Source organism: Hyla sarda, unplaced genomic scaffold, assembly GCF_029499605.1.
Source record: "Hyla sarda isolate aHylSar1 unplaced genomic scaffold, aHylSar1.hap1 scaffold_465, whole genome shotgun sequence".
Taxonomy (NCBI): domain Eukaryota; kingdom Metazoa; phylum Chordata; class Amphibia; order Anura; family Hylidae; genus Hyla; species Hyla sarda.
Genome location: NW_026610478.1, coordinates 241,290 through 252,140, shown reverse-complemented (window position 1 = coordinate 252,140; position 10,851 = coordinate 241,290). Strand labels below are relative to the sequence as shown.

At 47.1% G+C, this 10,851-nt stretch overlaps 4 non-coding genes and 2 pseudogenes across 4 annotated transcripts; all 6 read left to right on the top strand.

Moving 5' to 3' along the window:
- The first annotated feature begins 455 nt into the window (after positions 1-455).
- Positions 456-646, top strand: LOC130335977 (U2 spliceosomal RNA). The gene has a single exon (XR_008877489.1). It is a non-coding gene; the product is annotated as a U2 spliceosomal RNA (small nuclear RNA).
- Positions 647-2,724: 2,078 nt separating this feature from the next.
- Positions 2,725-2,915, top strand: LOC130335984 (U2 spliceosomal RNA). The gene has a single exon (XR_008877495.1). It is a non-coding gene; the product is annotated as a U2 spliceosomal RNA (small nuclear RNA).
- A 2,090-nt stretch (positions 2,916-5,005) lies between these two features.
- Positions 5,006-5,196, top strand: LOC130335983 (U2 spliceosomal RNA). The gene has a single exon (XR_008877494.1). It is a non-coding gene; the product is annotated as a U2 spliceosomal RNA (small nuclear RNA).
- Positions 5,197-7,270: 2,074 nt separating this feature from the next.
- LOC130336001 (U2 spliceosomal RNA) lies at positions 7,271-7,430 on the top strand (annotated as a pseudogene).
- A 687-nt stretch (positions 7,431-8,117) lies between these two features.
- LOC130335992 (U2 spliceosomal RNA) lies at positions 8,118-8,297 on the top strand (annotated as a pseudogene).
- A 2,076-nt stretch (positions 8,298-10,373) lies between these two features.
- LOC130335976 (U2 spliceosomal RNA) lies at positions 10,374-10,564 on the top strand. Its single transcript, XR_008877488.1, has one exon. It is a non-coding gene; the product is annotated as a U2 spliceosomal RNA (small nuclear RNA).
- Positions 10,565-10,851: the final 287 nt, after the last annotated feature.

Sequence of the window (10,851 nt, the reverse complement as noted above, 5' to 3'; positions counted from 1 at the left end):
ATAGGTTGTCAAATAACCCGGATTTAACCCACACAGGTAAGTCCAATGGGGTGCAGGCATGTCCTCTATGCTGACAGCTTCCCGTGGGTGTTGGTTTGATACCGTTTGGGGACAGCCAAGGAGGCATCTGCAGGCAACAAAGGTAGGTGTGTGCTTGTGTGTGTGTTTCCTATGCAGATCCTAAGCCCAGTGTCACATGCAAGTAGGAGGAGTAAGAAGGGTTCCTGGCAAATCCGGGTTATGGATTGCATTTAAAAAGGCCCCGTGGGAGTGCAATGGGCCCCTGTCTTGCTGCTTAGCAATAATGGTATGGGTTTAGGTTCTGCTGTGTGTACTGGTGGTTGACTGCCCCCCAGCCCAGAGTGTGCATGGAAAATTGTCTGGCAGCCTCCCTGACAGCAAGCAGTGATAGTGCCCATGAAGGGGACCTTGTTGGGCCCGCCCCTTTCACGGTTATCGCTTCTCGGCCTTTTGGCTAAGATCAAGTGTAGTATCTGTTCTTATCAGTTTAATATCTGATACGTCCCCTATCTGGGGACCATATATTAAATGGATTTTTGAGAACGGGGGCCGATTTCGAAGCTTGCTTCCGTCGCCCTATGCATTGACCCGATATGGCAGTATCTTCGGGTACAGTGCACCACCCCCTTACAGGGTTAAAAAGAAAGATTCCTACTTTCATTGCTACCTGCTTGCTGGCTAGCCAGCTAGCCAGCCCTGTGGGCCTTGCTGCTGCTGCAGCCAAAAAACAAAAGGTGGTGCTGCTGCTGCTTCTGCTGCTTCTGCTTCTGCTTGTGTCTGGCCCCTGTTGGAGCGTCCAGGCACAGGACTTCTGCTGCTGCTGACTAAATGGCCTCCTTAATTGGATCATTTGAGTAGCCAGCACACCTGTGCAGGTAGGGCATGACATGATAGGCAGCTGCCTTGATAGCGGGTGGGTGCTGAATGTTCCTAATTGACAAAATAAGATTAATGCTTATGAAGAAATATAAAATCTCATCCCTTCCCCAATATCGCGCCACACCCCTACCCCTTAATTCCCTGGTTGAACTTGATGGACATATGTCTTTTTTCGACCGTACTAACTATGTAACTATGTAACATAACATGGGGGGGGGGGTCTCCTGGCTGTTCACACAGGTGTGTCATTGCTGTACATTGACCATGCATTGCTTCTGTGGTATTGCAAAGGCAAAGACAAATGCTTCCAGCCATCCATTGCACTAATGGATTGGTCATCAGCTGGCTGTCTATGTCCCGCATCAATATAGACCAAAGTACAGAGGGTTAGGCTATGCTATTGTGCACCTACCTGATGCATCAGAAGGTGCGAGGCCCTTGCTAAATTCTGTGCACAGACTTTGAGATCTATGCTTTAGACTGTATCTAAACCTGCTCCAACATGGACTGACATTCTGGCCTACTTTCAGCCGATGCGACTTGTCTGTCGCTGAACAGTCGCTTTTTATGTATTCAGCACCTATGTATAATGTTGTAAAAATGCTCTAGAAGCTAAAGTCGCAGAAATGTCACACATATTTGGCCTGCAACTTTCTGTGCGACAAATTCAGACAGGAAAAATCAGTATAAATCCTTAGAAAATTATCCCCCAGTGTCTCCATCTGCTGGCGGTATTGAATAAGCATTGCTGCACTGATGGGGTATGCATTAGACGAAAAAAAAGAAGAAAAAGAAGAATAATACGCCCAGAAAAGAGGCGAAAAGGAGAAAAACGTAAAAAAACGTGAAAAAAAAGTAAGAGGAAGAGAAGGGAAAAAAAGGTGGAAATGGGTTTAAAAGTGATTTCGGCGGAGAAATATATATATATATATATATATATATATATATATATATATATGCGCACACATAGATATAAACGTATTTTCCGTTGAGATATTGCAGCCGCTGCTGTGTCCAGGCCCAGGAGCCTTAGCACTGTGCTGTGATGTCACTCAATACCACTGACATCACTAGGTGTAAACAACATCTCTCCTTTGCTGTGTATGTGACTATGGAGCTGTTTGGTGATGTCGTCTATTACGGCCTTCATAGAAGCAACAGGAGATTGTTGCATCCATCTAGAACCCTCAGAACTACAGTGCTATGATGTCACTCACTTCCACAGGCCTTGCAGAGTGTAAACAACAACAACCCAGCTTTGTTGTGTATGTAACCATAGGGATTTGTGATGTCACCTAGAACCTTCACAGCAGCGACAGCTTTATGAGGAGCATCAGCACTGCTCTGCCTGAGCAGAACCATCACCGCCATAGGTTGTCAAATAACCCGGATTTAACCCACACAGGTAAGTCCAATGGGGTGCAGGCATGTCCTCTATGCTTACAGCTTCCCGTGGGTGTTGGTTTGATACCGTTTGGGGACAGCCAAGGAGGCATCTGCAGGCAACAAAGGTAGGTGTGTGCTTGTGTGTGTGTTTCCTATGCAGATCCTAAGCCCAGTGTCACATGCAAGTAGGAGGAGTAAGAAGGGTTCCTGGCAAATCCGGGTTATGGATTGCATTTAAAAAGGCCCCGTGGGAGTGCAATGGGCCCCTGTCTTGCTGCTTAGCAATAATGGTATGGGTTTAGGTTCTGCTGTGTGTACTGGTGGTTGACTGCCCCCCAGCCCAGAGTGTGCATGGAAAATTGTCTGGCAGCCTCCCTGACAGCAAGCAGTGATAGTGCCCATGAAGGGGACCTTGTTGGGCCCGCCCCTTTCACGGTTATCGCTTCTCGGCCTTTTGGCTAAGATCAAGTGTAGTATCTGTTCTTATCAGTTTAATATCTGATACGTCCCCTATCTGGGGACCATATATTAAATGGATTTTTGAGAACGGGGGCCGATTTCGAAGCTTGCTTCCGTCACCCTATGCATTGACCCGATATGGCAGTATCTTCGGGTACAGTGCACCACCCCCTTACAGGGTTAAAAAGAAAGATTCCTACTTTCATTGCTACCTGCTTGCTGGCTAGCCAGCTAGCCAGCCCTGTGGGCCTTGCTGCTGCTGCAGCCAAAAAACAAAAGGTGGTGCTGCTGCTGCTTCTGCTGCTTCTGCTTCTGCTTGTGTCTGGCCCCTGTTGGAGCGTCCAGGCACAGGACTTCTGCTGCTGCTGACTAAATGGCCTCCTTAATTGGATCATTTGAGTAGCCAGCACACCTGTGCAGGTAGGGCATGACATGATAGGCAGCTGCCTTGATAGCGGGTGGGTGCTGAATGTTCCTAATTGACAAAATAAGATTAATGCTTATGAAGAAATATAAAATCTCATCCCTTCCCCAATATCGCGCCACACCCCTACCCCTTAATTCCCTGGTTGAACTTGATGGACATATGTCTTTTTTCGACCGTACTAACTATGTAACTATGTAACATAACATGGGGGGGGGGTCTCCTGGCTGTTCACACAGGTGTGTCATTGCTGTACATTGACCATGCATTGCTTCTGTGGTATTGCAAAGGCAAAGACAAATGCTTCCAGCCATCCATTGCACTAATGGATTGGTCATCAGCTGGCTGTCTATGTCCCGCATCAATATAGACCAAAGTACAGAGGGTTAGGCTATGCTATTGTGCACCTACCTGATGCATCAGAAGGTGCGAGGCCCTTGCTAAATTCTGTGCACAGACTTTGAGATCTATGCTTTAGACTGTATCTAAACCTGCTCCAACATGGACTGACATTCTGGCCTACTTTCAGCCGATGCGACTTGTCTGTCGCTGAACAGTCGCTTTTTATGTATTCAGCACCTATGTATAATGTTGTAAAAATGCTCTAGAAGCTAAAGTCGCAGAAATGTCACACATATTTGGCCTGCAACTTTCTGTGCGACAAATTCAGACAGGAAAAATCAGTATAAATCCTTAGAAAATTATCCCCCAGTGTCTCCATCTGCTGGCGGTATTGAATAAGCATTGCTGCACTGATGGGGTATGCATTAGACGAAAAAAAAGAAGAAAAAGAAGAATAATACGCCCAGAAAAGAGGCGAAAAGGAGAAAAACGTAAAAAAACGTGAAAAAAAAGTAAGAGGAAGAGAAGGGAAAAAAGGTGGAAATGGGTTTAAAAGTGATTTCGGCGGAGAAATATATATATATATATATATATATATATATATATATATATATATATATATACGCACACACACACATAGATATAAACGTATTCTCCGTTGAGATATTGCAGCCGCTGCTGTGTCCAGGCCCAGGAGCCTTAGCACTGTGCTGTGATGTCACTCAATACCACTGACATCACTAGGTGTAAACAACATCTCTCCTTTGCTGTGTATGTGACTATGGAGCTGTTTGGTGATGTCGTCTATTACGGCCTTCATAGAAGCAACAGGAGATTGTTGCATCCATCTTGAACCCTCAGAACTACAGTGCTATGATGTCACTCACTTCCACAGGCCTTGCAGAGTGTAAACAACAACAACCCAGCTTTGTTGTGTATGTAACCATAGGGATTTGTGATGTCACCTAGAACCTTCACAGCAGCGACAGCTTTATGAGGAGCATCAGCACTGCTCTGCCTGAGCAGAACCATCACCGCCATAGGTTGTCAAATAACCCGGATTTAACCCACACAGGTAAGTCCAATGGGGTGCAGGCATGTCCTCTATGCTGACAGCTTCCCGTGGGTGTTGGTTTGATACCGTTTGGGGACAGCCAAGGAGGCATCTGCAGGCAACAAAGGTAGGTGTGTGCTTGTGTGTGTGTTTCCTATGCAGATCCTAAGCCCAGTGTCACATGCAAGTAGGAGGAGTAAGAAGGGTTCCTGGCAAATCCGGGTTATGGATTGCATTTAAAAAGGCCCCGTGGGAGTGCAATGGGCCCCTGTCTTGCTGCTTAGCAATAATGGTATGGGTTTAGGTTCTGCTGTGTGTACTGGTGGTTGACTGCCCCCCAGCCCAGAGTGTGCATGGAAAATTGTCTGGCAGCCTCCCTGACAGCAAGCAGTGATAGTGCCCATGAAGGGGACCTTGTTGGGCCCGCCCCTTTCACGGTTATCGCTTCTCGGCCTTTTGGCTAAGATCAAGTGTAGTATCTGTTCTTATCAGTTTAATATCTGATACGTCCCCTATCTGGGGACCATATATTAAATGGATTTTTGAGAACGGGGGCCGATTTCGAAGCTTGCTTCCGTCACCCTATGCATTGACCCGATATGGCAGTATCTTCGGGTACAGTGCACCACCCCCTTACAGGGTTAAAAAGAAAGATTCCTACTTTCATTGCTACCTGCTTGCTGGCTAGCCAGCTAGCCAGCCCTGTGGGCCTTGCTGCTGCTGCAGCCAAAAAACAAAAGGTGGTGCTGCTGCTGCTTCTGCTGCTTCTGCTTGTGTCTGGCCCCTGTTGGAGCGTCCAGGCACAGGACTTCTGCTGCTGCTGACTAAATGGCCTCCTTAATTGGATCATTTGAGTAGCCAGCACACCTGTGCAGGTAGGGCATGACATGATAGGCAGCTGCCTTGATAGCGGGTGGGTGCTGAATGTTCCTAATTGACAAAATAAGATTAATGCTTATGAAGAAATATAAAATCTCATCCCTTCCCCAATATCGCGCCACACCCCTACCCCTTAATTCCCTGGTTGAACTTGATGGACATATGTCTTTTTTCGACCGTACTAACTATGTAACTATGTAACATAACATGGGGGGGGGGGTCTCCTGGCTGTTCACACAGGTGTGTCATTGCTGTACATTGACCATGCATTGCTTCTGTGGTATTGCAAAGGCAAAGACAAATGCTTCCAGCCATCCATTGCACTAATGGATTGGTCATCAGCTGGCTGTCTATGTCCCGCATCAATATAGACCAAAGTACAGAGGGTTAGGCTATGCTATTGTGCACCTACCTGATGCATCAGAAGGTGCGAGGCCCTTGCTAAATTCTGTGCACAGACTTTGAGATCTATGCTTTAGACTGTATCTAAACCTGCTCCAACATGGACTGACATTCTGGCCTACTTTCAGCCGATGCGACTTGTCTGTCGCTGAACAGTCGCTTTTTATGTATTCAGCACCTATGTATAATGTTGTAAAAATGCTCTAGAAGCTAAAGTCGCAGAAATGTCACACATATTTGGCCTGCAACTTTCTGTGCGACAAATTCAGACAGGAAAAATCAGTATAAATCCTTAGAAAATTATCCCCCAGTGTCTCCATCTGCTGGCGGTATTGAATAAGCATTGCTGCACTGATGGGGTATGCATTAGACGAAAAAAAAGAAGAAAAAGAAGAATAATACGCCCAGAAAAGAGGCGAAAAGGAGAAAAACGTAAAAAAACGTGAAAAAAAAGTAAGAGGAAGAGAAGGGAAAAAAAGGTGGAAATGGGTTTAAAAGTGATTTCGGCGGAGAAATATATATATATATATATATATATATATATATATATATGCGCACACACACACATAGATATAAACGTATTCTCCGTTGAGATATTGCAGCCGCTGCTGTGTCCAGGCCCAGGAGCCTTAGCACTGTGCTGTGATGTCACTCAATACCACTGACATCACTAGGTGTAAACAACATCTCTCCTTTGCTGTGTATGTGACTATGGAGCTGTTTGGTGATGTCGTCTATTACGGCCTTCATAGAAGCAACAGGAGATTGTTGCATCCATCTTGAACCCTCAGAACTACAGTGCTATGATGTCACTCACTTCCACAGGCCTTGCAGAGTGTAAACAACAACAACCCAGCTTTGTTGTGTATGTAACCATAGGGATTTGTGATGTCACCTAGAACCTTCACAGCAGCGACAGCTTTATGAGGAGCATCAGCACTGCTCTGCCTGAGCAGAACCATCACCGCCATAGGTTGTCAAATAACCCGGATTTAACCCACACAGGTAAGTCCAATGGGGTGCAGGCATGTCCTCTATGCTTACAGCTTCCCGTGGGTGTTGGTTTGATACCGTTTGGGGACAGCCAAGGAGGCATCTGCAGGCAACAAAGGTAGGTGTGTGCTTGTGTGTGTGTTTCCTATGCAGATCCTAAGCCCAGTGTCACATGCAAGTAGGAGGAGTAAGAAGGGTTCCTGGCAAATCCGGGTTATGGATTGCATTTAAAAAGGCCCCGTGGGAGTGCAATGGGCCCCTGTCTTGCTGCTTAGCAATAATGGTATGGGTTTAGGTTCTGCTGTGTGTACTGGTGGTTGACTGCCCCCCAGCCCAGAGTGTGCATGGAAAATTGTCTGGCAGCCTCCCTGACAGCAAGCAGTGATAGTGCCCATGAAGGGGACCTTGTTGGGCCCGCCCCTTTCACGGTTATCGCTTCTCGGCCTTTTGGCTAAGATCAAGTGTAGTATCTGTTCTTATCAGTTTTCATGCTGGTGGGGATGGGTGCTGCATGGAGGATGCAGGTGTACCAGGGCTTTCCGGGGCTGGTTCTGAGGAATCAGCTCGACGGCTGCCCCGATGTGACCTGTTCCCTCCGGGTCTCGCCATGAGGCTGAGAGGGTCTAGAGCCGAGGTACTTTTGTGCCTCGGGGAGTGGTGACCCCGAGGTGCCGAAACTCACTGGGAGAATAGACTCACTGAGTTGAAGCACGGGCACCATAATCTCTTCACCTTGTGGCACTCACCTCTTGATTCCCGGCCTTCTGGCTAGGATCAGAGAAATTTTTATAGATCCGGCCGGATGTCCGGGCAGTATATCTGCACACATTCACTTATTTATTTCTTTTTTGTCTCACTGTGTCACTTTTTGCGTGTTGTGTGTTCACAGGATTGGTCAGGATGCGGTAGCCCTTCTGGGTGTCCCTCCTGGCGGTCTAGGGGAGGTGTGTGTGGCCATTAGGTTCCGCACCTCCCTGCAAACACCCCGGGTACTCCTGCTTTGGCAGGGTACCTACCGTAATCGGCTCTGCGGGCAGATACCTTGGCTAACGCCAAGGGGGATGCCGGGAGCATTTGTGGTCCCCTAGTAGCTTCGGCGAAAAGGGACATCGAACCTGGAACCTCGCAGGTACCTTTTGGTCCGGAGGCGAAGGGTAAGGTTTGTTGGGGGGCCTCTCTCCTATCGGAGAAGGGCTTGCGATAGACCGCATCCTTTGTGCACGTTTTTTTTAGTGTAACACGTTTGCACTTTTTCTTGCACTTTGGGTGAATCGAAAGCACGTTCCTCGGCTTTAGATAAAAAAATCTGTTCTTATCAGTTTAATATCTGATACGTCCCCTATCTGGGGACCATATATTAAATGGATTTTTGAGAACGGGGGCCGATTTCGAAGCTTGCTTCCGTCGCCCTATGCATTGACCCGATATGGCAGTATCTTCGGGTACAGTGCACCACCCCCTTACAGGGTTAAAAAGAAAGATTCCTACTTTCATTGCTACCTGCTTGCTGGCTAGCCAGCTAGCCAGCCCTGTGGGCCTTGCTGCTGCTGCAGCCAAAAAACAAAAGGTGGTGCTGCTGCTGCTTCTGCTGCTGCTTGTGTCTGGCCCCTGTTGGAGCGTCCAGGCACAGGACTTCTGCTGCTGCTGACTAAATGGCCTCCTTAATTGGATCATTTGAGTAGCCAGCACACCTGTGCAGGTAGGGCATGACATGATAGGCAGCTGCCTTGATAGCGGGTGGGTGCTGAATGTTCCTAATTGACAAAATAAGATTAATGCTTATGAAGAAATATAAAATCTCATCCCTTCCCCAATATCGCGCCACACCCCTACCCCTTAATTCCCTGGTTGAACTTGATGGACATATGTCTTTTTTCGACCGTACTAACTATGTAACTATGTAACATAACATGGGGGGGGGGTCTCCTGGCTGTTCACACAGGTGTGTCATTGCTGTACATTGACCATGCATTGCTTCTGTGGTATTGCAAAGGCAAAGACAAATGCTTCCAGCCATCCATTGCACTAATGGATTGGTCATCAGCTGGCTGTCTATGTCCCGCATCAATATAGACCAAAGTACAGAGGGTTAGGCTATGCTATTGTGCACCTACCTGATGCATCAGAAGGTGCGAGGCCCTTGCTAAATTCTGTGCACAGACTTTGAGATCTATGCTTTAGACTGTATCTAAACCTGCTCCAACATGGACTGACATTCTGGCCTACTTTCAGCCGATGCGACTTGTCTGTCGCTGAACAGTCGCTTTTTATGTATTCAGCACCTATGTATAATGTTGTAAAAATGCTCTAGAAGCTAAAGTCGCAGAAATGTCACACATATTTGGCCTGCAACTTTCTGTGCGACAAATTCAGACAGGAAAAATCAGTATAAATCCTTAGAAAATTATCCCCCAGTGTCTCCATCTGCTGGCGGTATTGAATAAGCATTGCTGCACTGATGGGGTATGCATTAGACGAAAAAAAAGAAGAAAAAGAAGAATAATACGCCCAGAAAAGAGGCGAAAAGGAGAAAAACGTAAAAAAACGTGAAAAAAAAGTAAGAGGAAGAGAAGGGAAAAAAAGGTGGAAATGGGTTTAAAAGTGATTTCGGCGGAGAAATATATATATATATATATATATATATATATATATATATATATATGCGCACACACACACATAGATATAAACGTATTCTCCGTTGAGATATTGCAGCCGCTGCTGTGTCCAGGCCCAGGAGCCTTAGCACTGTGCTGTGATGTCACTCAATACCACTGACATCACTAGGTGTAAACAACATCTCTCCTTTGCTGTGTATGTGACTATGGAGCTGTTTGGTGATGTCGTCTATTACGGCCTTCATAGAAGCAACAGGAGATTGTTGCATCCATCTTGAACCCTCAGAACTACAGTGCTATGATGTCACTCACTTCCACAGGCCTTGCAGAGTGTAAACAACAACAACCCAGCTTTGTTGTGTATGTAACCATAGGGATTTGTGATGTCACCTAGAACCTTCACAGCAGCGACAGCTTTATGAGGAGCATCAGCACTGCTCTGCCTGAGCAGAACCATCACCGCCATAGGTTGTCAAATAACCCGGATTTAACCCACACAGGTAAGTCCAATGGGGTGCAGGCATGTCCTCTATGCTTACAGCTTCCCGTGGGTGTTGGTTTGATACCGTTTGGGGACAGCCAAGGAGGCATCTGCAGGCAACAAAGGTAGGTGTGTGCTTGTGTGTGTGTTTCCTATGCAGATCCTAAGCCCAGTGTCACATGCAAGTAGGAGGAGTAAGAAGGGTTCCTGGCAAATCCGGGTTATGGATTGCATTTAAAAAGGCCCCGTGGGAGTGCAATGGGCCCCTGTCTTGCTGCTTAGCAATAATGGTATGGGTTTAGGTTCTGCTGTGTGTACTGGTGGTTGACTGCCCCCCAGCCCAGAGTGTGCATGGAAAATTGTCTGGCAGCCTCCCTGACAGCAAGCAGTGATAGTGCCCATGAAGGGGACCTTGTTGGGCCCGCCCCTTTCACGGTTATCGCTTCTCGGCCTTTTGGCTAAGATCAAGTGTAGTATCTGTTCTTATCAGTTTAATATCTGATACGTCCCCTATCTGGGGACCATATATTAAATGGATTTTTGAGAACGGGGGCCGATTTCGAAGCTTGCTTCCGTCGCCCTATGCATTGACCCGATATGGCAGTATCTTCGGGTACAGTGCACCACCCCCTTACAGGGTTAAAAAGAAAGATTCCTACTTTCATTGCTACCTGCTTGCTGGCTAGCCAGCTAGCCAGCCCTGTGGGCCTTGCTGCTGCTGCAGCCAAAAAACAAAAGGTGGTGCTGCTGCTGCTTCTGCTGCTTCTGCTTCTGCTTGTGTCTGGCCCCTGTTGGAGCGTCCAGGCACAGGACTTCTGCTGCTGCTGACTAAATGGCCTCCTTAATTGGATCATTTGAGTAGCCAGCACACCTGTGCAGGTAGGGCATGACATGATAGGCAGCTGCCTTGATAGCG